Here is a 25,524-nt window from a genome sequence, read left to right as displayed (position 1 = left end):
ATCAGATACTGAAACTTCATAAACTGCCTTTTATATGTAGGCCACCAGGAAGCTCTATCAATGGTATAGACTTTTTCCACTTATAGCCTCTTGGTGCTTCTTAAACTATGGGTCACAACCCCTTATAGGTCCTTGGTTTCTCAGAACAATAAGTCTCAAGGAAGATTTCAATGGGAAAAATTGGCCTACCCTACATGGAATATTACTTTAGGATATTGTTCCTACCACATGTTAGAAATCAACAAAACAGACATTTTGTCTGAAAAAGAAACTCAGTCATTCAATAGTCCATAATGGAGTATGAAAAGTGAAACTTCTGGTTTATAGAGACTTCAAAATCATATGATCAATAATATGAAGGATTAGATGTTTCTCTGATCTTCATAACATCTCAAACATCTCCAAATAAACAAGAAATAAAGCAATTTCGCTGTGTCCACAACCTAGCACCTCAAGAATTCTAATGAGGTAACAGTCCAATGAACAAATAAGAGAGAAGCTCAATACCTAACCCCCACTGCACTTACTCAGCAACCCCTCCCCCACAATTCACCATGCTCCAGCAGAGTTATACAAGCTGACCCACAAGCTTAGAACAGGACTCACTTCTACTTACTTCTCCACAATCTAGTGCTACATATGGACAAAAAAGCCCAAATTTGTACTGATTAACACATCAACATGGGCAGAATCCATGTGTGTGGTCATGTGGCATCCCACTAAGCCTGAAGTAAAGAGCTTGGTACCCAGCTGGGCCTAGAAATATGAATTGCCAAGCATGGTAGGAAGCTAGGAAAGCTTTGAAGGTCATCCCCTAGGAAAACCACAATAAAAGGGGAGTCAAAAAATAAACAAGAAGGGAACATAAGGAGGGAGATATACTGAAATTACCCCAAAAAAATCTCAGGAAAAAGAAAACTCAATTAAAGAACTTGAGCATAAGCAGATAAACCATGAAAGGAAAGATGCCCTTCAAACCACCAAATGAGTCTAGGTATCTATAAATACATATTACAAGACAAAAGAAGACTAACCAATACCTGAAGAGGTAAAGGACCCTCTGTATCCCCAAGAGAGCATGGAGGAAGTTCCTGAATGGTTTAAAAGAGAAATAAGAACTGTGAAAGCTGAATTTATGCATTGTAAAACAGAAATGATTGGCAAGATAGAAAACCTCAATCCACAGAGTTGTCTTTAAAAAAAAATAGAGAATAACTGATTGAGAATGCTAATGCACAGAAGTGAAGAACAATCTAGAAGAGAAGAGGGGGAAAGCAATAATGTTAAAAGAAAACATGATCTTCATATAAGCAAAATATAATGATCTTGAAGATAGGCTGTATAGAGACAACTTAAGAATTTTAAATCTCTCAGTAAAACATAACAATTTCAAAAAACCTGAATACCATACTTTAAAAAAAAAATTAGCCCAAAACTTCTGAACACAGACAAAAATGCTAATCCAAAGTGTCCACAAAATATCACTGAAAAAGACCCTTGCTAACACTCCAAGACATGTAATGTTTAAATTTAACAATTCTAATGAAAAACAATAAATTCTACAAATAGGAGAAAGATCTTCAAAGAGAAAAAAATCTCAAAATCAACCCAAGGTGATGTACATTACAAATCTTAGCCTAACCATTGGGGGAAGATGGATGTTTAATATAAAAAAAAGTTTTCAAAGAATTCTTAGAAAGAAAACCAGATTCAAAATTCCAAATACTCTAAACAACATAATATAAGAAAGGTACACAAACAAACACAGCAACTAAGGACAATAATAAAATAACCACAGAGAAACTATAATATACACAAGACAAGGGTGAAAGCAGATGTCCAGTAGAAGTGATGGGGGAGAAACAGACCTGAAACATCATGGACATCATTTTCATTTCACAACATCCCACCTACAGGTATTTTTTTTTATTTGATGGGACTAAATTATATAATGGGAAGGCACATAAAAAGAGAGAAAGAAGCTAGTTAGAAGCTATGAAATCAAGCCAAATCAAGTCAAAGTTTAACAATGAAAGAGAAATAACTCCTGTAGTCTTTCAGGAAGAAAAGAGCCTACAAAAGAAGGGGTGAGGAGACAAAGATAAGGATTCAAACAGAGATAGGAAGGGGTGAAGTCTTCTTTTCATGGTAGGAGGGGCACCACTGATGAATGCTCTTGGGGGGGGAGGGGAAGAGAGATTCTATAAAAGGGGGTATAGACCTTACATTGGTTATAACTGGCAAGGATTCAGTACTTAGAGGAACTACTTATCCTTCCTCAAAAGAAGGTGGATAAGAGCTCCTAGGGACAACTAACACTCAGAAGAGTGTTTCGTGATTTGATTTTCTGCCCTACAGAAAAGATTTAATGGCAGAAGAGGAGAAGAATGATCATGGGAGGGCAAAGGTTAATAATGAATTGCATGATCAGGGATATAGGAAAATTCATGTAATAGGGCAATAAACTCTCTACCACTTGCAGGGAGTGTTACTTCAGAGAGTGAAGGACAACAACAACAAAAAAAGGTAGGGGTGGGATCAATAAGCAAAATATACAAGACAATAACTGATAAACTATTTAGGAGAGAAAACACCAGTTAGGTGTGTTAGATGCTATAAGGCCATGAAGAATACAGAGACTAAATAAATACTAAATACTATACTAAATAAGTATAAGGGGCATGAATTAAAGAATAAAAGTCCAAAAAAGGGAAGATAAATAATGAAGAGGATGAGGGGGAAATCCTTTAGAAAAAGGTGCATAAAATGGAATTTTAAAAACTAATAAGTTGAAGGAGAGGAAAAGGGGGAAGGATTGGGTTTATATAACTACTTAACTGAGAGGGCGGAAAAAGAAGGGAAGAATTAAATAACTGTATAAAAGGAAGGGGGGAGACTAATAAGTTAAACAAAACTCCATAACTAGGAGAAAAAATAACAAATGAGAAGAAGGGAGGAAAGGGAGAGAAAAAGAGAGTAGATGGAAATAAAGTTACCTTAAAGTATATTAAGTTAAAAAACTGAAGAGATATTACATTTTTTAAAGAAAAGGGAGAGTCTAATTTATGGGAAAAAACCATAACAATAAATACAAATGGAGGAAAACAATACTCTAAATCTCAGAATTTTAAAGGTAAACTGATCAAATATCCAATAAAAAAAACAAGAATGACAGATTAGAGATGAAAATAAAACCCCACAATCTGTCACTTACAAGAAATACACCTAAAAAACAAAAGTAAGCATGGAATAAAAATGAAAGGGAAAAAAACTTTACAATGTGTCAGGTGAATCCAAAAAAGCAGGAGGAGTGCTATCGGAAGGAGTGAAAACAAATATTTGTAGCCTAAAAATGAGTAAACAAGAAAACTACATTATGCTAAAAGGAACCATGGAAAACACACCAATAACAATATTAAACTTTTAACTCCAAATGCCTTACATTTAAATTCATAAAGAAAAATTAACTGATCTATTAAAAGGCATAAATAGTAATATAATGATGGCAGTAGATTTTAATCATTAGATTGAAAGCTTCTGGAGGGCAGGAACTGTCTTTTGCCTCTCTATATCCTTAGTGCTAAGCACAGTACCTGACATGTAGTAGGCACTTAATGAATGCTTAAAGAATGAATGAATGTCTCTCTCTCACTTTAAACTAAGACTAACAGAATGATAAACAAAAGAAAAATATTGAGTTGAACAAATTGGTGAAAAAACTGGAGCTAAAAGACTTACAGTATCTTCTAACTGCATATATATGCACACATACATAGATACACACATATGTAGATATACAGACACATACTCATATATGTGCATATATGTGTGTATATATATGTGTGTGTGTATAGAAAAATTGTTAGTGCACAGGGATTTTATAAATATAAAAAGGCAGAAATAGCAAACATAGTTTTTACAGACTGTTAAGATGTACAAACAAAAAACACAGACCCAAATGGAGACTTAAAAATAAAATCCTAAATACTTAACATGTCAAAGAAAGAAATAGAAATGATTAATAATTACATGAAAGAAATATAATAATAAAAATAAAATACAAAAATTTCTGGGATGCACTCTTGAAGGGAAAAAATCATATTCCTATAAACATATATTAAGCAAATAGAAAGAGAAAGGATTAATGAACTGATCATACATATTTTTTTTTAAAGCAATTGGGGTTAAGTAACTTGCTCAAGGTTACCCGGACAGTTATTTCTGGGTGTAGTGCTAAGTATCTGAGCCCTGATTCGATCCCAGGTTATCCCGACTCTGAGGGCCGGCACTCTTACTCACTATGCCACCTGGCCACCCCTAAGCAATTGGGGTTAAGTAACTTGCTCAAGGTTACATGGCCAGGTGTTTCTGGGTGGGTGCTAAGTGTCTGAGCCCAGATTCAATCCCAGGTCGTCCTGACTCTGGGGCTGGTGCTCTTACTCACTGGGCTACCTGGCCACCCCAGATCATGCATTTTTAAAAATCAACAAATCTAAAGAACAAAAGAGATTAAAAATTAGAAGAGAACTAAACTGCACATTAAAAAAAGTCCCAGAAATGATAAACAAAACTAAACATTCATTCTTTGAAAAGACTAATGAAATTGATGAACCTTTTGCTGATTTTTTAAAAAGAGGGCAGAAAATCCAATCAAGAAACTAGCAAATGGAAAAGACAAAATCACAACAAAACCAAATGAAATAAAAAGAATTATCAGAACCTATTATACTTAGTTATATGCTAAGGAAAACTGAGAACACAAAAGAAATAGAGGGATACTTTCAAAAACATAAAATGCCTAAACTACCAGAAGACTGGAGATCTTAAAGTCCACCTCAGAAAAGGAAATAAATCTAGCTGTAAAGGAACTACCAAAGAGCTTTCTTCCAAATGAATTCACAAGAGAAATCTATCAAACTTTTAAAGAACAATTACATAATCCACACTACACAAATTATTTTCAAAAATTGAGAAAAACATCAGCTTACCAAATTCCTTTTGAGACTAATATAGTCTGAATTCTTACTTCTAAACCAGGAAAGGATAAAGCACAGAAGGAAAACTAAGACCAATATCATTGATGAATGTCAATTCAAAAATTTTAAATAAAATTCTGTCAGACTATAGTGATTCATTCCAAAAAATCATTCAACTTTTATCAGGTTTAAGATATACCAGGGATGCAAGAATAGTTCAATGTTAGGAAAACTATCTGCATAGTTAATTATATTAGAAGCAAAAACATCCAAAATCACATGATTATCTCAATAGATATAAGTGAAAAAAAATTGAGAAAGTATAACTCTTATTTATACACATATGTATATGCATGTGTGTATACACACACACATATAGTGAGACCTTTTTTAAGATCATAAAAAAAATATAACAATCAAAAACCACAATATGCAAAAGGTAGAAATGCTAGCAATAGTAAGATGAGAGAAAAAAAATTAAAGATAAGTAAAGCAGGAATAAAACTATACTTATTATCTAAGATATGATGTTTTACTTAGAAAATCCTAAATAATCAGCAAAGATACTAATTGTGACAACTTCAGCAAAGTTTTAGTTTATAAAATAAACCCTCAAGGGGCAGCTAGGTGGTGCAGTGAATAAAGCAACAGTCCTGGAGCCAGGAGGACCTGAGTTTAAATCCAGCCTCAGATACTTGACACTTACTAGCTTGGGACCTTGGGCAAGTCACTTACCCCTGATTGCCCCACCCCCCCCCACCCTGCTCCAAAAGAAAAAAAAAAAAGAAACTCTCAAAAGTCCAAGAGGAAATAATAGAAAGGGAAATCCCATTCCAAATAACCATAAGATACATAAATCATTTGGGGATTGATTTACCAATGCACAAAAATATTTACATAGATTCAATTACAAAATATTTCTTAAAGAAATAAAGAAGTAGGGGGTGGCTAGGTGGTGCAGTGAATAGAGCACTGGCCCTGGAGTCAGGAGAACTTGAGTTCAAATACAGCCTCAGACACTTGACACAATTACTAGCCGTGTGACTTTGGGCAAGTCATTTAACCCCAATTGCCCTCCAAAAAAAGCAAAAAAAAAGAAATAAAGAAGTTGAATTGCTTGCCCATAACTGGACTGAACAATGTAAATATAATAAAAATGGCAATACTGCCAAAGTCCCTTTATAGTTTTAATGTTATAGCAATAAACTATCAAGATATAATTTACAGAACTTAAAATAATAAAATTCAATCTGAAAAAGAAATTATCTAGAATATCAAGGGAAATACCAAAAGGAAGGAATGAAAGGGAGATAGCATTTCCAGAAAGTGAAAGATATATAAAGCAGCAGTTATCAAAACTATATAACTATTGGTTAAAAATTAGAGACCGTTGGGGGGCAGAGCCAAAATGGTGGAGTAGAAGCACAACCTTCCCCACTCCATGTAAAAAGGGGACTCTAAACAAACTTTGGAGCTACAGAACCCACAAAATGACACAGAGAAGCTAACCTCATGCTGAGGACAGCCCGGCAGGCCAGCAGGAATTGGCCAGCACAGTGCTCTGGGAGCCCAGCCCAGCCCCAAGACCAGGCTTTAGCCCCAGGGCGGGCCTGACCAGCCTCCAGCAGGAGGTACTCCAGATCAGCAGCAGCCATGGCCATTTCCAGATTTATCAACACATAGATGCGAAGGATAAAGTGAGAGGTCAGTGCAGTCTGGACTTTGGGACCCAGTAAGTGGGAGTGTGTGGCTTTTGCCCCCTGGGGGAAAAGCCACTGAGACTCCTGCACAGCCAGTCAGTGCCACAAGGCAGCTTCAGCTCCTGGCCTACAGAGTGTAGGGGGACCAAGCACCAGTCTGAGGGGTAATCGCTCTTGCTTTAACCTGCTTGGATCTGGATTGCAGTCTAGGGTAGAGGTCCTGGGGTATGTGTCTAGCTTGCCAGAGTGTGTGGAGGCCTCAGAGAGGGCACCTATCTAATACCTCCGGAAACTGAGAAAAGCCCAGCATTTGGGACGAAAGCTCCCCTCTCTGGTGGCAGAGTCCTATTATGGCAAAAAGCCCAGGGGTCAAGTGACTGAGGGGCGACATGACCAGGCAAAGGAAACAAAGCAGACAGAAGATTCCAACATTACACTCCTATTTTGGAGACAAAAAGGAGCAAAGCATGGAACAGGAGGAAAACAGTGAAGTCAGAACTCCTGCACCAAAAGCTTCAAAGGAAAATACAAGCTGGTTACAGGCCATAGAGGACCTTAAGAAGCAGATAAGAGAAGTGGAGGAAAAATTGGGAAGAGAAATGAAAACAATGCAAGAAAATTATGAAATGAGAGTCAACAGCCTGACTGAGGAAAATAATACCTTATAAAACAGACTAACTCAAATGTCAAAGGAGGCTCAAAAAGGCAATGAGGAGAAGAATGCCTTGAAAAGTCGAATTTGCCAGATGGAAAAAGAACCTCAAAAGCTCACTGAGGAGAATCACTCCTTCAGAATTAGATTGGAGCAAATGGAAGCTAATGGCTTTATGAGAAATCAAGATGCTGTTAAACAGATCCAAACAAATGAAAAAATAGAAGACAATGTGAAATATCTCATGGGAAAAAACCACTGACCTGAAAAATAGATCCAGGAGAGAGAATTTAAAAATTATTGGACTACCTGAAAGCCATGACCAAAGTAAGAACCTAGAAATCATCCTCCAGGAAGTTCTCAAAGAAAACTGCCCTGATGTTTTAATGCCAGAGGGCAAAATAGAGGTTGAAAGAATCCACTGATCACCTCCTGAAAAAGATCCCAAAAAGAAAACTCCTAGGAATATTATAGCCAGGTTCCAGAATTCCCAGATCAAGGAGAGAATATTAAAAGTAGCCAGGAAGAAACAATTTGAATATTGTGGAAACACAATCAGGATAACCCAGGGTGTGGCAGCTTCTACACTGAGGGATCGAAGGGCTTGGAATATGATATTCCGGAGGTCAAAGGAGCTGGGATTAAAACCAAGAGTCACCTACCCGGCAAAACTAAGTATCATATTTCAGGGGAAAATATGGTCATTCAGTGGAATAGAGGACTTTCAAGCATTCTTGCTGAAAAAACCAGAGTTGAATAGAAAATTTGACATTCAGATACAAGAAGCAAGAGAAGCATGAGAAGGTAAACAGGGAAAAGAAATCACAAGGAACGTATCAGAGTTGAACTATTAACATTCCTACATGGAAAAACAATAATTGTAACTGATGAAACTTTTCTCAGTAGTTGAAGGGAACAGAAATATATATATGAGGGTATATGGGCATATGAATACATAGGTGAATGTGTATATATATATATATGTTTACAGGTATACATAGATAGAGGGCACAGGACCAATTTAACAGGAAGGGATGATACTTAAAAGATGAAATTAAGAGGTGAGAGGAATATAATGAGAGGAGATGGGGAGAGACAGATTGGGGTAAACTATTTCATACAGAAGAGGCAAGGGAAAATGATTACAATGGAAGGGAAGAATAGGAAGGCAAAGAGGAATGGGTCAACCTTATTCCCATTGAATCTGGCTTGAGGAGGGAGTGAAATACACACTAAATAGGGTATCTCACCCTCCAGGAGAAGGGGGTGAGGGGATGAGAGAGGGGATGATGGAAGGGAGGACAGGCTGGCATGGAGGAAGTTGGAAGCACCCACTTTTGAAAAGGGATGGGATCAAAGTAGAGAATAGAACAAGTGGGAGGTGGAATAGGAGGGAGGGAAATATAGTCAGTCTTTTACAATATTTCTACTATGTTACTGTTTTGCATTAGGCACACATGTACAACCTATACTGAACTGCATATCTTCCCAGTAAGGGTGGGTGACAAGGAAGGGAGGGAATGAATCTGGAATTGAAAGTTTTAAAATCAAATATTCAAATATATATATATATATATATATATATATATATATATATATATATATTTTTAATTAGAGAGCTTCAAATCAATAGAGATTAGATGGGGGAATCAAAAACAATGGTAACCCAGTGTTCGATTAAAAAACACACAAGTTACCTAAGCAAAAACTCCTTATTTTATATATATATATGTATGTATGTATGTATACATATATATATTTAAACTGCTGGGAAAACTAGAAAACAATCTAGCAGAAATTAGATTTAGATTAACCTTAGATCAAATTAGGCTTAGATTAAAAAAAAAACTTAGAGGAGAAACAGGTCATATACCTCTCACAGCTATGAGTAGGAGATGAAATCTTAATCAACAAGAAAAAAAGGTAATTATGAAAAATAAGATTTATAACTTTGATTACATGAAACTGAAAAGCTTTGTCACAGACAAGATTAATGCATCTAAGATGAGAAAGGAAGTGGTTGAACAGAAAAAAATTTGTATGAAATTTCTCTAATAATGGTTTAGTGTCTAAGACATAGAAACTAAAGGGAGAGACAGTGAGAGACAGACAGAAAGGGAGGGAGGGAGGAAAGGAGGGGGAGAGAAAGAGAGGCATAGATATAGAGAGATAAACATGCAGGTATAAGCATATACATCCATATACAAATATATATACATATATGTACACACATGACCAAAAGTTATTCCCCAATAAATAAGTAGTGAAGGAATATGAACAGTTTTCAAAAGAATTGGAAAGTATTAATAATCACATGAAAGAAAACTCCAAATCATTAATAATAAGAGAAATGCAAATCAAAACAACTCTGAGATTTCACGTAACACCATGCAAACTGGGGGGGAAAAGTGACAAAAATGGGAATATCCAATGTTGGAAAGGATGTGTCAAGATAGACACAACAATGTGTTGTTGATGCATCTGTGCATCAGTACAACCATTTTAGGAAGCAATTTTAAGTTGTTTACATAAACTAACTAAAGTTTCCATATTCCTTGATGTAGAAACTCCATTATAAGATTCATACCTCAAGGAGTCCATTAACAAGAAGAAAGCTTCTCTATACTCAAAAATCTTTGTGATAACAATTTTTGTGGTTGTAAGAATTAGAAATAGTAGGGTGGCTAGGTGGCACAGTGAGCATTGGCCCCGGAGTCAGGAGGACCTGAGTTCTAATGCGGCCTCAGAAACCTGACACACTTACTAGCCATGTGACTTTGGGCTAGTCACTTAACCCCAATTACCCTCCAAAAAGCAAAAAAAAAAAAAAAAAGAATTAGAAATAGGTGTTCACCAATTGGGGAATTGCTAACCAAATTTTGGTATGTGACTGTGGTGGAGTACTACTGTGCTATAAGAAATGATTAATTTCATACATATATATATATATATATATATATATATAATAAGTAAGATCTATAAGAACTGATGGAGAGTGGAAGAAGCAGAGCCAAGAAAGCAATATACAGTGACAACAACAATGTAAATAGAAAGCATAACCATAGACCAAAAAATGCAGAAATAAATATATGAAAATCAGAAAGATCAAACTTGACTTGAATGAAGAAATACTAAAAGACATGTCCATCCCACACCTTTGCAGAATTTACAAGTGTTGTAAGTTGCTCATAGTTTCAGACTTTTTCAATATATTAATCAATTGTGCTGATTTTTTTTCCTCTTTTCTGTATTTAGACATTATTTGTTATCTAGAATGCCTTTCTGGAAGGGGGAGAAGAAGTACTAAGGAATATCATGGTGATATAAAGAAAATACAAAATATATCAATAAAGACTTATTTTTTTAAAAGGCAAGGCAGTTCTGCCTAAGAAAAATAATCTATCAGGATGTTATTGCAGTTCCAATTCAGAGGCAAAGCATTTCATAATTAAAATGTAGAAAAACTCAGATGGGGGTTGGGGGATGGAAAGTGAAATTATTTCATTCAGAAATAAAGTTCTTGTATTTAGAATCTCCACATCCTACTAATATATGAAGGGAGTGTAAGTAAGTGAGTATATGAATGTGAGTGTCTGTGTCTGTGTCTGTGTGTGTGTGTGTGTGTGTGTGTGTGTGTATCCATCCTCCTGGAATGTTTCATGGATAGACCTATTTTTATGCTTATGTGATCCAAATTTCTATTAATACTACAGCCACATTGACCTACATTTCCAGGCTTTCTTTCAGCATCCATATCCACACTCTATCCATATGCATTCACATTCATCCATTTTCTCTTTTTAGAAAATTCATCCATTTTCTCTTTTTAGAAACCTCAATGGGGGATCCTATTCTAGTATCCCCTTCCCATCTGGCAAAACCTTTGGAACTCTGCAAATATCTCCTCTTGGTAAATGAATTGTCTGCCCTTTTCTTGACAAAGATAAGAAAAAGCAGACCAAGTTGCAGGTCATTAAATAGAAACTGGCACAGTTCCTTGCCTGCCTTCTCCCTCCTCTCCCATTCATAAAACAGCCCTCTCTATTATGCGACCATCTCAGGAGAGGTAGAGGACAACGAGGACAGAGCTTGGAGTATATCTCCTTGGAGAATGGTATTTATGTCTAAGGCTAAAAGGACTTTTAAAACTAAGTTGAATGGTCTGTGGTGGCAAAGGGATGGAAAACACCAGAGAAGTTGGGAAATTGGTGTGGGAAGAGAATGTGTGAGACTGAATGGAAGAAAGAGTGAAAAACAGTGAGGAAAGGTATATAAGTTTCATTTGTCTCAGTAATTCTGTGGCTTAGAACAGATCCAAAAGGTATTGTCAAAAAGAAAATAAACAAAACAGAAGTTAGATTTTCAAAGATTTTCATGGCTCTGCAATGTACTCCCTGTGTGGCCTCAAGCAAATTATTTAACCTCTCTAGGTCTCAAGATTCCTTATGCATGTTTTAAACCACATAACCTCAAGATTCCTTCTATCTATAAATTTTTTGTCATCAACATGTTAAAGTAGAGGGATGGTAAAATAATCAAATTGAAACATATTGTTAAGTGGAAATGCTATCACACAATTAAGACCAGTGTATGAGGAATACAAAGAAATCTAGACAGACCTTTATGAAATAATGAAAAGAAAAAATAATGAAAAAACAAAACAATTGCAAACACACTAAATGTGTCTTTTCACATAAGAGGAAAAGGGAATTAGGACAAACAGACAGAATCCTAATGGGGATTTTGAGGGTGGGAATGAAAGCATGCTTTTTTATGTGTTGAAATTCCTCAAATACTCAAAAAGATCTGTAATCTCATCAATTTGTATGTTTCCTCCTATGATTCAGCTTGTAACTCATTGACACCTGTCTATTTTATGCAACTCTTGTCCACCTCATATAACAAGTTGAGAGATTTATCAGTTACCCCTCACTCTCATCATACCAGCCCATCTTCTTTTGGGGTCATTTTTCCTTACTAATATCCTTTATTCTGGTTCTTCTTTTATGTTCCATCTTTGTTTTGTGTGGTATCCTGCTCACACCCACTATGATCTAATCCATTGCTCACCAAGTTATTCATTTCAAATTCTTCAGAGACCGAATGTTCCATGACTCACATATAACCACACAACAACACAGGTATAACATTGGTACTAAAAAGATGGAAACTTCTTTCTGGAGAAATTTAGGGTCATTCAAGGAGTTTTGTAATTTCTGGCCCCAACTTGTTGCCACTTTGCAGTCCTGTGCAAAATATTTAAACATTATATTGATACATGAGCTCTATATTTTAGCTGTATAGCTGGACAATTGGCATGCTTCTTTTACTTGTTTTCTTCCTGTGTGGATGATTGGGGCAAACACTTCTGGGTGTTTATGAACCTCTTCCTGGATGAAAGTAGCTATTAATTAAACCTAGATGGTTATATTTGTGCTCAATGTTAAGTTTTTATGAAACATTTAATTGATAAAGATACAGAAGTATTATACTATAGTTGTATACATTGTATGGACAGCTAGGTGGGTGTGGTGGATAGAATGCTAGGTCTGGTGTCAGGAAGACCTGAGTTCAAATCCAGCTTCATACACTTACTAGTTGTATGACCCTGGGCAAGTCATTTAGCTGTTTGCCTCAGATTCCTTATCTATCAAATAAACTAGACAAGGAAATGGCAAACTACTTCAATATCTCTACCAAGAAAATCCCAAATGATGTCATGAAGAGCCACACACCACTGAAACAACTAAACAACAATGAAATCCACTGTATATATACATATATAATGTGTATACATATTGTATAGACATGTATGCATGCATATTTATTTATCATGTATGTATCGTGTACTTGTATCCATGTATGTTGTGTGTATATATACATATATGTGTGTGTATATAGAAAAGGTGAGCATGAAGATAAAGTGACTACTGTATACAAAAATCTCATAATAAGTAATGGAACAGAGAATTTTTCTTACATTATCTCATTTTCATGCCAGGCTCAAATCTATAAGACTTGATTGTTTCTCAATTTAATTTACCATATCTGTAAATTAGCAAGTAGCTTAGAGCCAGGTGTTCTTTTTGAGGTAAAAATAAAAAATCTCTAAGCAAGACAATACAAAAACTAAACAAAAATAACAAAAAATAACAACCTGATATTTCCCTAAGACCATTTCTTATTCTTTTTAGTGTTCATCTTGGTACAATACTAGTGTGCAGACTTTACCTAACAAGACCTAACATGGTAGTGAAAGGAGAAGGAAAATTTCTGTGAGATCAGATGATCACAAATCTAGAGCTTGAGACAAATTTTATGCGATTCTTTTGTATTTTTTTAGTCTATCTTGAAGAATTTGAAGAAAAAGGGGAAGTTGACTGAAGAAAATTGATGTGGATGCACAGGAAGCTCATTGATCACTTTAGATTTTGTTGTTCAGTCATTTTCAGTCATTTTGGACTCTTTATGACCACATTTAGGGTTTTCTTGGCAAAGATACTAGAATGGTTTTCCATTTCCTTCTCCAGCTCATTTTACAGATGAGGAAACTGAGGCAAGTAGGGTTACATTACTTGCCCAGGGTCACACAGCTAGTAAGTGTCTAAATTCAGATTTGAACTCACAAAAATGAGACTTCCTGACTCCAGGACCAGCACTCTTTGCACTCTACCATCTAGCTGCCCTAGATTTTTTTAAAGGCATGAATATAAGGTAGAAATAAGGGGAATGAACTAAGAATAAACTTGTTTAAATGGTTCAAGTCTATAAAAATAGTGTCAGAAGCATTAAAGCACAAAAAAAAGTAGATGGAAAGCTAAGTGCAAACATATCCCTCCCAAAAAATTGCTTCTTTTTTCTTTAAGCTATGTTGAGGGCAAGAGTAAGATTAAAGAAAGGATCACCCTAAGGCTCAAAGTCGATAGAATAATAATAAAGAATGTCAGAGAGAAGATAAAACTAACTACTTGTTTTGCTTGTTTTCTTTACCAAAGAAAAATATCTTCAGACTGACAGACATCAAGGGAAAATAGCTGATGGAATGGCAATTGAAGATAAGTGAGATACTGGCCAGAATGCTCCTGGCTGCCCTTGATAAACTAAAGTCACCAGGTCCAGATGGATCCTATCTCCAACAAGCAAAAGAACTGGCAGGTGTCATTTCTATCAGTGATCTGAGAACCTAAGACATGCCACAGACCTGGCAAAAGGTAAATGGCATCTCAATTTTCCAAAACAGAGGAGGGTAGAGTCTATAAGCTACAGGTCTATGAGCTTAACTACAGGGGATTTCTTTTGCTCTGTTATTCAACATTTGATCAGTTATTTGAATGAATGAATAAAAAAATATGTATTAAATATACTGTGTGCAAAACACTGTGCATATGTTCATAAGCTGTGCATACAAATAGAAAGATAAGACAGTCCCTGCTCTCAGGGCCATCATATTGTATGAGAGGAAGCCAACGCATATAGGAAGTTTCAGCTGCAAATTAGATGGAAAGTTCCCATAGATCTCAGGGCACAATGGTAAAGCAGATGATGGGGACACATTCTTTATTGTTATCTCTATTTTTAAAATATCCATGAAAACATGGCTATTTAATTTGCAAATGGAAAAAAAAGATGGAAGGGAGTACTAATATGTAATTGCAAAGGATAGACACAATTTTTAAAAATCTGAACAAGCTAATAATGTAATTGATCTGATAAAATAAAATGTAACTGGTATAAATGTAAAGTGCTAGAAACTAGGAGACTATAAGCTCCTTTAGGGTAGAGACTATCACTTTTTAAAAATGAATTTTATTCTTATATTCTGTTATAACATTGCCTAGATTTTTCCCTATATGTTTCCCTTAACCCTTCTAAAGGATCATAATCATTTTTTTTCAATTAACAAGCATTTATTTTCTCTCTTTCACCTCCCCCCAATTGAGGAGGAAAAAAAGAGAAACAAAATGACCATAGAATGTGCATAGTTAAGTATGTGTTGTCAAGCCAAATTCCCACATGGGCCATGTCCAGAAATGTATGTCTCATTCTTCAATCCTAAGTCTATCACCTCTCACTTAAGGGAGCATTCTTTATCACTGCTCGTCCTGAATTGTGATTGGTCATTGCATTGATCTCAGTACTTATTTTTTAAGTTCTTTATTTTACAATGTTATTTGTGTAGATAGTATGTTTATAAATATATAGGTTTAATATATAGAAATGTATGTGTGTGCATTTCACCTGCTTCTACTCACTTAATTCTCTATCAGTTCATACAAATTTTCCCAGGAAAAGAATAGCAAAAGAATAAAAACAAAATAGAAAAAACCACAACAATGCCACCAATACATTGAAAAAAATCTGACACTACAAGTAATATTCCACACTAGGGACTCCTCACCTCCGTCCCCCCACACACATATACCTCAGCAAAAGAATCAGGGGAGAAATATGTTTTCATACCTCTTTTGGGGGGCCAAACTTGTTCTTTACAATTGGTGCCTGAGGGAGAGTTGTAAGTAAGAGAAGCTAAACTTTTATTAAGAGTCTACTGTGTGCCAGACACCATGTTTTTAATAAGTATTATTTCATTTAATCCTCACAGCAATCCTCGGGAGGTAGATGCTATCATTATCCTCCATTTTATAGTTGAGGAAACTGAGTCAGACAGCAGTTAAGTGACTTGCTCAGAGTCTCACAGTTAGTGTCTGAGGCCTCATTTGAATTTGTCTCCTTAATTCCAAGCCCAGAGCTCTAACCACTTTGCTACCTAGCTGCTACCTAGCAGACAAAGGTAGCGATCAGTAATTAGCAACATTAATTTTCCTGTGTTTTGTGGTTGTTCTTTTCATTTACACTACAGTAGTCACTGTATCTCTTGTTCTCAACCCTGCTTCCTGCTTGGTTCTACTTACTTACTTTATACCAATTCATATAAATCTTCCCATTCTTCTCTAGATTCATTATATTAGTGCATTCTTCCATTATACCATTACATTCACATACCACATTTAGTTGAGCAATTGTAGATGTAGTCAATAAATATTTATTGAATGAATGAATTACTTTTCCCATAGAATTGTAGTTTCTCAGAGGAAGAAAGAGTGGTGCCTGAGAATAATTGCAGTAGCTTAAAGTCAGCAGACCTGAGTTCAAATTTTGTTTCCACCACTTACTATCCATATGATCTCTCACTGTAAATATCTTCTATGAATATAGTTATTTGCAGGTTGTAGCCCCCATTGAAATGTGAACTATTCAGGAGAGGGACTTCATTTTCACTTTTCTTCATAGAACTAGTGCTTAGCAGTGTCTGGGATACAGTAAGTACTTAATAAATGCTTGTTGGCTGACTGACTTGACTTCTCTGCATCTCAGCTTTCTGAATTATAAAATGAAGGTGTTGAACTGGGTGACCTTTAAGGTCTTCTCCAGCTCTACACCTGTGATCAGGTCAAATTCAGAGACTGAGTCCAATTCATACTAAACAAATATCTCTTTTCTGATATCTCCAAACAGTTGTAATCTGTGTTGTTCAAAAGTTTTTAATGAAGAAGAGTTAACTAGTTAGGTGGCACAGCAGACAGAACAGTGGACCTATAATCAGAAAGACCCAAGTCTAAATCCTGCCTTAGTCTTACTAGCTGTGTGACCTTGGGCAAGTCACTTCATTTCAATATGTCTCATTTTCCTCATCTGTAAAACAGTGATAATAACAGCATCTACCTCCCAGGGAAATAAGGAAATATCCATAAAACACCTTGCAAGTGTTAAAGTCTGTATAGATGCTAACTATTATCTCAAAATATCCCATTCCACTTTTGGAAAGCTCCAATTATCATGAAGTTTTCTTTTCTTTTTAAACATAGAGTAGAACCAAAAATCTTCCTTTTCTCAGCTTCCACCCATTGCTCTTAATTGTGCCACCTGGAGCCAAGCAGAACAGGTTTACTTCCCTTTCCCCATGACAAATACCTTTCTCCTCTTGGGTTTAAACGTACTCAGTTCCTTTACCCAATCCTGATATGATATAATCTAGCTCATGAAGGGCATTCAATACCCTAGCTATTGTCTGATCAGAATAGAATACAATGACTGTCACCTGCCTAATCCTCAAAAACATTTCTCCCTTGATGAAACCTAAACTCACATAAGGTTTTTAACTTTCCACATAACACTACTGGCATGTTGAGCTCGAGGTCCTCTGTTGTCTAGTCGTACCTCTTTTTTGAACCAAATTATAAGACTTTGTCCTCATAATTGCAACCTCTTAGACTCAGATCAATATTGTAGCCTCTCAAAATCATAGGCAATCCAGACTCTGTCATCCAGTATGATAGGTGTCCTCATTTTTTCTAAGTCATTGATTAAAATACAACATCACACAAAATTGGAACACAGATTCCTGGGTACTCTGCTGTGTTATTTGGACCATTCAATTCATAGCATACAAGGGGATTCTTGGAACTATTTTCATATCATGTCTATAGGCACAGAGCAATTAGGTGGCACTATTGATGGCATGCTGAGCTTTGTATGGTTCAAAATAGTCCAACCTATGATAAAAGAAACTGAGTTAGAGCTCTGAGCATATAGCACTTTTATTAAAGGATTCATGGTACTCTCTAATGAAGTAGACATATCTTTCTCATTATCTGAGATGTCCCCTTCCTCCAGGGCCCTAGTTTTATAGTGCTTGATACCCAAACAATACAAATGAAGCTAACTACAAATGCAGAGTCTCATTGGTTGATAGATCTTGATCTTCTGGGAGGATCTACACAAACTACAGAATTCCACTGTTTGACAAATCAGTCAATGGGCAGACCTTGACAGATTTATCTTGACCTTTCAGGAGGTCCTACCAAGCCACTGAGCAGACCCATGGGCTGGGCTGATAAGCATATGTCAAAACATCCACATGGGTGGATTGGTGGTAGACAGGCAGGCCAAGTGCTCATGACCATCTCCCAATGTTGGGCAATAAAGAGATGATGAGGTATAGAGAGACAACAAAAATAACTGAGGGACTTTCCATGTCATTGAGTCACCTCTGCCACAATGGGCCTCGTCACCATAACAAGGCAAAAACAAGGGTAGAGGAAATCTAATTAGCTTCCTATGATTAAACAAATGAACTTAAAATCTTCAGTTCATAACCCTGGGACCTAATATACAGAATTTATACTCACTACCCCTATGGAATCATATCAAACTGATTAATATCTATTGGAATAAAATAAGGGTTCAATTAATAATCTATGACAGCCTGGAGCCAGAAAGACTTATCTTCCTGAGTTCAAATCTGGCCTCAGACACCAGCTTAATGACCCTGGGCAAGTCACTTAACCCTGTTTGCCTCAGTTTTCTCATCTGTAAAGTGATCTGGAGAAGAAGGCAAACCACTCTAGTATCTTTGCCAAGAAAATCCCAAATGAGGTCATGAAGATCAGACAGGACTGAAAACACCTCAACAACTACAGCCACAAGCCTGTTTAGCCTTTATGACTGACATGAATTGACCAAGACAATCCCTGAGGCCCCATCCTGCACCTTCATCCCCCCAAGGAGGGCTTAGCCTTAGTCCAGTTATGAATTAACAAAAGTTTGTCTTTGCCTCCATCATGCTTTGCCTTAAGGGCTCCTCTTTCTCTTCTTAGTGTCTCCAATCCAACTAGGTACTTGGTGCCCCCTTTAAGCTCCTAGGCCCCCTGGTACTCCCCATGGCAACACTCTATCTAATCTGTCCTGCCTGGTGCTCCAGTCCTTCCCCCCCTCCCCTTTTACTAGCCTTTGATAAGGGAGTCATATGATAAACTAAAATGTACTAAAGTATTAATGGCTAAAAATAGACTTAACATATTAATCCCTGTTTTACTAACATTTCAAGACAAGAGTCATCTAACATTGATTTTCTTTTTTAAATTAGACTGATGATTTCATTGGTTTGGGGCACTCCTAGTGAGAAAGAAACTCCTACAAATGCCAGTCAGTACCTGCTCTGCAATTTATAGCCTTAGAGAATTGGAGAGAACACTTTGAGATTCAGTGACTTGCCCAGAAAAATATAGCTAGTATATGTCAAAGGCAGAACCTGAATCCAGGTCTTTCTGACCCAGAGGAAAACTCCCTATTTCCTAAGTCAGGCTGTCTCTCAGAGGGATGCTGACAAGAATTCTTTCACCACAAGAAATTAAGCTCTCACTGGCATATTTCAAGCAATAAATGGGAAATACTTTGAAGTGGGTATAGGCATCTCCACTGCTTCTCCAATTAAATCACATGGGCAGATTCTTTTTCTCCTTTAATGGATAGTTTAAAGATTATGGAAGCCTCTTCCCTATGGATGATCTGGGTACCTCATTTGCTTTGATATAGAAATATAATAACACAACCCACTATTAATGAATTTCTATTATTTTATTTTGAAACCCATAATAAAAATTATCTCTGAACTACTACAAAGACAAGAATGGGGGAGAAGAAAAGGGAGTCACTCCTACTGGGAAGGAACAACCCCCTGGAGCAGGTGCTTAGTAGATGGCAGCCTCCCACTACCAGCTGACCCATATTATCTCCCATCTGTTACAAATTTAATTCATAGAGAACTAGAAATCATAATACTTAAGGGGGGGAAACACTGTGACATATCATATTCCTTTACATTATTACACTGAAACTCTGATGTGTCTTTAATCCCTAAACCTCAAAATAGATAGCTGAAATATTGATACTGATCTCAAAATAATCTTAGGTGTCTCAAGACACATGTAGCTTCATATTGAATACTTCAAATGAATAATGAATCCAAAGAAATGGGAGAGGGTGGGCCTTAATATGTTGTGTTCTCCACATTTGGAGAAACATCAGGGCAAAGAAGGAAGTGAAGTGAACTCAGATTCTGGACACCTGAGTTCTAGTTCTACAGATGATTTCTCTGGGCCCTTTCAACTGCAAATTTTCCCTTGGTCTGGATGTGAATCCCAACAACTAAGTGTTAGCAATTCACTCCTCATTTTTATGCACCTCAAGCAATTCTTAAGTTGGTACCTACTTAGTCAATTAATCAACAAACATTTATTAATCTCCTAATACAGGGATGGGAAACCTTCAGTCTTGAGGCCATCTAGGTCCTTGGGTGTGGCCTTTTGACTGCGTTCAAGTTTTACAAAACAAATCCTCATATTAAGGGAATTTGTTCTGTAAAGTTTGGAGTCAGTCAAACAGCTGCACTTGAGGACCTAGAGGGCCACTAGTGACCTTGAGGCGGCAGGTTCCCCACCCCTGAGCTTAGTATGTGCCAGCCAGGTACTGTAATAAGTAAGCACTGGGAAGAGAGACAGAAACAGAGAGAGACAGAGAAAGAGAGATGACCTCAAAGAGCTTACTATCTAATGTGGGAGACATTTGGGAAGGGGTCTTCAGGAGGAGTCAATGAGGTCATAATCCAGTAAATGAGTGATTAAGGGTGAGAAATTGCTGGAGGCTACCTGAAAATAACAGACAATGGTGGGCTAGGCCAGTGTAAGGGTATAACAGTTGATTTGGGTATAGATATTTTAGGAGGATCAAGGGTGGGAAGTTGCTGGACAAAGGTGGGTTAAGTTAGTAACAAAGATTTGGGCTGAGCCACAATGAAAGACTTGTGGACTCAGGCAAATGCCTCATCAAATGGGAAGATCCAATCAGAGTTCAAGGGGGTTCCCAGAGCCTGTACCTCAATCTGTTAGAGAGGATGGAAGAACCAAGTGAAGGTATTTGTTTTTTTCAGGATAGGGAGTATATGGACATGTTTGTAGGCTGTAGGAAAGAGCCCAATAGTCAAGGAAATATTGAAAATAAGTGAGTGGGAATGACAAGGAGAGGGGGAGTAATCTGATGGAGGAGATGGGAAGGATGGAATGGGATAACTTAAACATGTAGAGAGAGTCAGTCTTCTCCAGGAGTAAGGCACTTCATCACATGAGACAGGGTCAAATAAGGGATTTCAGAATTACTAAACTAAGCAGATTGCCAAAATCTTTGTAGAGAGAGGATCCCATGGAGAGTTCCCAACTGGGAAAATCACAAAACCTTCATATTCTTATATTGGGAAAACTCCTCAAAGGACATGGGTAAAGAATATAAGAAGAAGAGTATAAAGAATGAATGCATAAAAAAGGAGGGTTTCAGGAAGGGTAGGATCCCTAATAAGTGATTTGAGACTTGTGGGAAATTCTGCAGACTGGGGGAAAAAAAACATTCTGTATGCAGAGCAATAATAATTTTTAAAAAGAAGAAGAAGAAGGAATAGATCCACTGTTTGGGCCATGTAGTAAGGTTTAAATAGATGACTATTCTATTACAATTTTACTTAAGATTTATAAGTTGTATCAGTACTTTCCAACCTTGAAAAGGCAGACCTGTCATGGAAAGAAAACCTCCTGCTTGCCATTTAGGGAACAAGTCAGTAAAAACCTTTATTTAGTCCATAATTACAAACCATGGCATGAAGAAACCTCAGTTAACTCACAGAGAAGGCAAGTCTTTGTGGGACAAGCAAACCTTTGAATATAGTCTGTGTTTTAGGCATAAGTCTGCCTGACATTCTAAATCCAAACATCTCTAGCTTAGAGAAAGAAAGGTTCAAACTGATAAAGTTTCTCCCATAGCCTTAAACATCTCTCTACCTCTAGACAGTTGTAGTAACATTTATAGGAATTAAAAAATAAATAAGTTCACAGTATGTTAAAATAGATTGTGGCTCAACATTCTAGGCTAGTCACTTAATTTTCCACTCAAACTATCCTACTCAGTTCCTCCCAGGGCCACACCCTCAAGGATTTAAAGGGCTCCTTTCCAATGATTAATACTTTAATCCTTTCAGAAAGGAAATAGGGCACTGCCCTTCAGTGGACCAATCATTTCAAGAAATGGAGAAAGCCAAAATTTTATCAATAGAAAAAGATACTCTTTATTCCAGATTTGATTAACACACTTAATCCATATTCCTGAGACCTTTGTTTTTGTTCTTGACCTTGAACATACTTCCCTAAATGGAAAAGTCTAGAAAAGGACTTTATTATTGTTGTAAGTTGTTTCAGACAGAGATACTGAAGTGGTTTGCAATTTATTTCTCCAACTCATTTTACTAATGAGGAAACTGAGGTAAACAGGTTTAAGTGACTTGCCCAGGGTCACATTAACTAGTAAATGTCTGAGGCCAGATTTGAATTAAGGAAGATGATCTTGATCCCAAGCCCAGTGCTTCATCCACTACAGACTATACTACCTAGCAGTGAAACTAAAAAAAAGGTTTTTAATATGTTTCTACAATAGTATACAGAAAAGTATATAGTTATGCTGGGTTACACTAGCTGGTTGGACACTAGCTCTGGGGCAATTTGTTATATTTGAGGGAATGAGGGGGCAAGTAGACTTTCTAATCTGCTAGCCTTTGCTAAACTCTGGGTTCAAGAGGAGGAGGAAGCTTATGTTTGTCATTTTCTTGACCTCAAATAAGAACTGGGATAGAGTAAAACCATTATATAAGGTTGAACACAACTGCCCCTTTACACTGAAATGGACACTAATTCTAAAATAGAGTCACTCATATCAATACAGCTGACCCTATCCCCCTCCTACCACCACCACAAAACAAACATGATTGAGAAAGAATTGCAGAAAGGCCCACCATACCTGCTTTAAATGATCCTATGTATCCAGGATCAAATAAATTTCACTCCAAGGCTACTGAAAGAATTTACTTATATAATGGGTGAGCCACCAAAACTCATATTTAATAGCTAGCATTTATATAGCACTTGAAAGTTCATAAAGTACTGTGTATGTATGATCTCATTTGATATCATAATAAACTTACAAGGTAAGTGCTATTATCCCCATTTTAAAGATGAGGAAATTGAGGCCGAGGGAGGTTAAGTGACTTGCCCAATATCACACAAATACTGAATATCTGGTGTTGTAGTCATGAAGAACTATGTTCACATCCGACCTCAGACATTTATTAGCTGAGTGACCCTGGGGAAGCTCTCAATCTCAGCTTCCTTATCTGTAAAATGAAGGAATTGTTCTTTGCTGACTGGCCCCTAGGTTTCCTTCCATACTAAATACATGATCCTTTGTGATTCTAGTGATTGACAGAGATAATTTTGAAAAGGGAAAAAAGACAGAGGGTAAAGGAACATTCTTTAATATATAAACCAGTGTTGGGGCGGCCAGGTAGCACAGCGAGTAAGAGCACCGGCTCCAGTGTTGGGATGACCTGGAGATCGAATCTCGGGCTCAGACACTTAGCACCCACCCTGAAACACCTGAAACACTGTGTAACCTTGTGCAAGTTACTTAACCCCAATTGCTTAGGGGCAGTCAGGTGGCTCAGTGGAGTAAGAGCACTGGCTCCAGTGTCGGGATGACCTGGATCAAATCTGGGCTCAGATACTCAGCACCACACCCAGAAATAACTGGCCGTGTAACCTTGAGCAAGTTACTTAACCCTGATTGCTTTATTAAATATATACCAGTGAAATTGACCTTAATCCCCATCAAAACTTTACAATAGATTTTTATGAGTTAGCACTTACAAAGAGTATTAATGATCCCTAGAAGCCAGAATGGATTCACTAAGAACAAATAAAGTAAAAATTGATCTCATTTTCTTTTTGTGATGAGGCTATTAGTCTAGTAGATCAGAAAACTATTGTAACAACAATAACAACATATGGTCTTTTAAGATTTACAAAGCACTTTTCTTATATAGTCTAATTTGGTACTCATAACAAGTATATGTGGCGGATATTATTATTATCTTGCATTTACAGATAATGAAACTGAGGGTGAGTGAGAATAAATGACTTGGTGCCCAGATATAGCATATCTAGGTTTCAGCAAGACTTTCAAACAACATGAAGAAATGTGGATCTCATATAACATCTGATGTATTCACAGCTGATCAAGTGGTTGATTATATTCAAAGGGTATGGATAAATACAACAATTTTGACCTAGGTTTTTTAGCAGCATACCATACAGGCCTATCCTGACCCCCATTTTTAATAATGACTTGGATGAAGATGTAGAAGACACACTTGGCAAGTTTTCAAAGCATGCCAACTGGAAGGAAGAGCTAACACACCAGGTGACAGATTCAAAAAGGATCTTGGATAGGTTAAAACCTAATAGGGCTGACATCTATGACCCAGTGACTAGACTTCTTGGTTTGGAGTCAAGAAAACATGCAAGTTCACTCTCAGATATTTACTAACTGTATGACCCTAGGCAAGTCAATTCTCTGTACCTTAGTTTCCTAATCTATAAAAGGAAGAAATTGGATTCAATGGTCTCTTACGTCTCATCTGACTCTCCATTTATGATCCTATGACTTATAAAAGTAGATTTTAGCAATATAAACTTGATGGGCCTAATGGTTTTTGGAAAAAGTTTTGGAGACTAAATTGGATGATGTTTTATTTCAAACTTAGCCAATTAGGCATTATGCTATGCAAGTGTTCCTGCTTTTAATTTCCAGCTAAATTTCATGAGCGAATAGAATTCAACAGATGCTGAAGAAAATTATATTTATGTGAAAGAGCTTCTAATTGCTTGTATAATTTGAAAAATTGGGACCAAATTGCATGGCCTAAAATCTTTCCCTAGGGGACGCTGGAATGTCCTACCATGTGAATCGAAGCAAGCCGAACTGGTGAGTCAGCAAGATTGATTTTATTCATGCCAGCTGGTGTACCCAGGGTGGGTCACTTAGCTTTCCATCCCCCTCACCTATTCGCTCAGGTAAAGCATAATATTGATTCATCAAGCATTTATTGAGTACCTATTTATGCAAGGCACTGTGTAGGCAGTGAAAATTGAAAGACAAAAACAAAAATAAAAAACTGAGAAAGAAAAATCATCCCTGCCCTCAGGAAACCTATATCTTATTGCAATATGTGGCTCAGATGCAAAAAAAAAAAAGTATAGTACAAAGTAGTGAGTGAAGGAGGAAAAGAGAGAACAAATTATTCTAGGTACATTTGAGGAGGAGGAGAACACAGACAACTGGGGGAAGCTGGGGTTTGAAGGAGGATAAGGATTTTAAATGGCAGAGATAAGGAAGAAGTATATTTCAAGCATAAAATACAGCTGATTTTATGGCACCAAGAAATTACATGTCTTCGAGAATTAGCTAGGAATTCAGTTTGGTT

Source organism: Petaurus breviceps, unplaced genomic scaffold (assembly GCF_028583685.1).
Source record: "Petaurus breviceps papuanus isolate PSGF00001 unplaced genomic scaffold, PetGlider_PUasm1.0 225, whole genome shotgun sequence".
In the NCBI taxonomy this organism is placed as follows: Eukaryota; Metazoa; Chordata; class Mammalia; order Diprotodontia; family Petauridae; genus Petaurus; species Petaurus breviceps.
Note: the sequence above shows the minus strand (reverse complement) of the source record.